The 3441-nt window shown below is 66.6% G+C and overlaps 1 pseudogene; it reads left to right on the forward strand.

Moving 5' to 3' along the window:
- The first annotated feature begins 1945 nt into the window (after positions 1-1945).
- On the forward strand, positions 1946-3117 carry LOC147036703 (glutaryl-CoA dehydrogenase, mitochondrial pseudogene; annotated as a pseudogene).
- Positions 3118-3441: the final 324 nt, after the last annotated feature.

A 3441-nucleotide genomic window follows, 5' to 3' on the forward strand; every position in this document is an offset into this window, starting at 1 on the left:
CACTTGGGGCAGGTTCCTTCGACGTAGCGATCGGCGAGGAAGCGCTCCTGGCTGGGGCTAAAGAGCTGTTCAGCGCGCTTCTTGACGAGATAGCCGTTGGCGTTCAGGTGCGTGAAGAACTCCTGGGTCAGCTCCTTGTGGTATGGGCTGATGCTCGTGCCGGAGAAGACGTCGAAGGTGATATCGAGCTGCTCGAACGTCTTGGCGATCGAAGCGCGGTTGCGGGCCACATACGCGGCGCAGTCGAGCCCCTCTTTTTCCGCCCCGAAGGTGATCGCGACCCCGTACTCGTCCGTTCCACAGACGAACAGGGCTTCTTCGCCCTGCATTCGCAGCGTGCGGACATACACGTCAGCGGGGAGGTAGGCGCCGATCACCTGGCCAAAGTGGATGGGTCCGTTCGCGTAGGGTAGCGCGCTGGTCACAAGGGTGCGGGTCATGGGCGCATGATAGCGGCTGAGCAGGCGGTCTCTGTGGCCGGACGGCCGAACTCCCTGGGAGCGTCAGGCGACGTGGCGGCTAGCGGTCGGTGCGCGGTAGCGGCGGCGGTCCGCTGCCGGCGTGTGTGGGGAAGGCGCGAGGGGGGGACGAGCTCGCCGCACTGTCGAGCCCCGCGCTTGTCGAGCCGGCAAAAGAGCCAGAGCCCGCCGACGGAGGCGCTCGGGACCATCAACATCGGACCGAGGAGCGGGACGGCGAGCAGGAGGCCCGCGACGGCGCCGAAGGCGGTCAGGCTCGGTAGGTGCCGCCACGTGAAGCGCAGGGCGCATGCGCAGACCCCAGCCACGGCGCTCGTAGGGGATGTCGAGCAGGCTGACCGAAGTTGCGAAGCCGGTAACGAGCGCAAAGAGCAGGTAGCCGAAGGGCGCGGGGAGCAGGTAGATCGGTAGGGCGAAGACCAGGATGATCGTCGTGATGATTGAGGCCTTGAAGCTAGCGAGAAGTGCCCCGGCTTCGACGCGCAGGACCCAGCGAAGCCAGGCGCCGTACGGGGGTTGGCGGATGGAGAAGAGAAGGAAGGGCGCGGCGAGGGCGGGGACGACCCAGGCGCCGTGCAGTCCCCGGGATGCTGGCGACCGCGATCCCCGCGGCCGTTGCGAGGAGGGCGCCGACGATCGTGGTCTTCGCACATTGGGAGGCGGGGAGGGCGTTTGGGCGTTCGAGGCGACTGCGGGGGTCGGCACCGAACCAGCGAGCTTCGAAGCGTGCGTGGACTTCGTCGAGGAACGGTCCGGCGAGGGCCTCGAACGCGATCGAGAAGCAATACCAGACGACCAGCGACCACGATGAGGAAGTAGACCAGCCAGGCGAACGGCCGGGCGGTTGCGAAGCCGAGGAGCGCTTCAGCGATCCAGTCGATGCCGCCCAGCGTCAGGTGCCAGATACCCAGGAGCCAGGCCCAACCGTGGTCTTCGAGCCAGCCCCAGCGGTAGCTGTCCAGCTCCAACTCTGCGGGCACTCCCTTGGGGCCATGAGCTCGTCGATCCAGCCGAAAACCCACGACAGGCTGGCGACGAGGATGAGAACGGTCAAAGCGAACGGTGGGACGATCCAGCGCTTTGTGCCGCGCGTCCGAGCGAGCAGCCAGAGGCCCCGGGGGGACGGCGGTCAAACCCGAGCAGAACGCCGCTCCAGCGGCCCGCGCGCGGGGTTCCGGGGTAGTTGCTCGCGCGATCGGGCCGTCCGAACTCGCAGTGCGGGCACGGAAGGGTCGGGGCGTGGTAGCCGCAGCGGGCGCAGGGGATGGGGGTCTTCGGGGTGTCGCGGTTCAAGCTGCTTGCGGGCCTCCACCCGTTCCGTCCCGTTCGCGGCTTTCGAAGCGGGCTCCCGGGGCTACAATGCGCGGTCTCGCCGCGTCAAGCGAAGTCTGCTCGAGCGGCGCCGGGCAACGCGCCGTCCACGCCTCGGCCCGGATCCTCCTTCTTACCCCCGATACGTCCTCTCGATGGAAGCTTTCCGACAGCTCGATTTCTTCAACCTCGACTCCGAGCTCTCCGAGGAAGAGCGCATGGTGCGCGACACCGTGCGGAGCTGGGTCACCGAGCGCTATCTCCCCGCTGGCCATGGAGCACTTCGAGGCGGGGACCTTCCCGCACGAGCTGACGCCTGAGCTAGGCGAGCTGGGGGTCTTCGGTCCGACGACCTCCCGAGGAGTACGGTGGGGCTGGGCTCAACAGCGTCGCGTACGGCCTCATTTGCCAAGAGCTCGAGCGGGGCGATTCGGGTCTGCGCTCGTTTGTCTCGGTGCAGGGGTCGCTGGTCATGTACCCGATCTTCGCGTACGGCTCGGAAGAGCAAAAGCGCGAGTGGCTGCCGCAGCTGGCGACCGGTCAAGCGATTGGCTGCTTCGGACTGACCGAACCCGACTTCGGGTCGAACCCGGGCGGCATGCTCACGACCGCGAAGCGCGATGGATCCGATTGGATCCTCAACGGTCGCAAGATGTGGATCACCAACGGCACCGGCTGCGCGATCGCCGTGGTCTGGGCGCGCACCGAAGATGGGATTCGCGGGTTCCTCGTGCCCGGCAACTCGAAGGGCTTCAGCGCTCCGGAGCAGAAGCATAAGTGGAGCCTCCGCGCTTCGGTCACCTCCGAGCTCGTGCTCGAGGACGTACGTGTGCCCGAGAGCGCCATGTTGCCCGGAGCGAAGGGGCTCAAGGGTCCGCTCGGCTGCTTGACGCAGGCGCGCTACGGAATTGCCTGGGGCGGCATGGGCGCTGCGCTCGCGTGCTTCGATGAGGCGCTGCAGTACTCGAAGGAGCGCATCGTCTTCGACAAGCCGTTGGCCGGGTTCCAGATTCCGCAGATGAAGCTCGCCAACATGGCGACCGAGATCACGATGGGGCAGATGCTTGCTCTGCGACTGGGACGCCTCAAGGACGACGGCAAGATGACCTCGCAGCAGGTCTCCATGGCCAAGCGCAACAACGTTCACAAGGCGCTTGAGATCACGCGCGTTTGCCGCGACATGCTTGGCGCCAACGGTGTCAGCCTCGAGTACCAGACCGGGCGCCACCTGTGCAATCTCGAGTCGGTGTACACCTACGAGGGAACGCACGATATTCACACTCTTGCGATCGGTCACGAGCTGACCGGTCTGCCTGCGTACCGCTAGGGGCGAATGCAGCGGGGAATCGGGCTGATACCTCAATCCGACGGTCGGTGTCGCCATGTGCGATGCCGGCCGGATGGGCTCGGTGACGGATTCCCTTCGGTGGAGGTGCGAACTTGACGTGGTCACCGGGGCAGTATCTGCGCTTCGGAGATCACCGAACGCGGGCGGCGCGCGACCTCCTGGCGCGTGTGCCGCTCGAGCGCCGGCGCAGGTCGTCGACTTGGGCTGTGGGCCGGGGAATTCAACGCAGCTTCTGCTCGATCGTTGGCCCGGTGCGGATGTGGTCGGAGTCGATCGGAGCGCCGAAATGCTGGAACGCGCCCG

Source organism: Syngnathus leptorhynchus, unplaced genomic scaffold, assembly GCF_054491065.1.
Source record: "Syngnathus leptorhynchus isolate UIUO unplaced genomic scaffold, UIUO_Slep HiC_scaffold_472, whole genome shotgun sequence".
NCBI lineage: Eukaryota > Metazoa > Chordata > Actinopteri > Syngnathiformes > Syngnathidae > Syngnathus > Syngnathus leptorhynchus.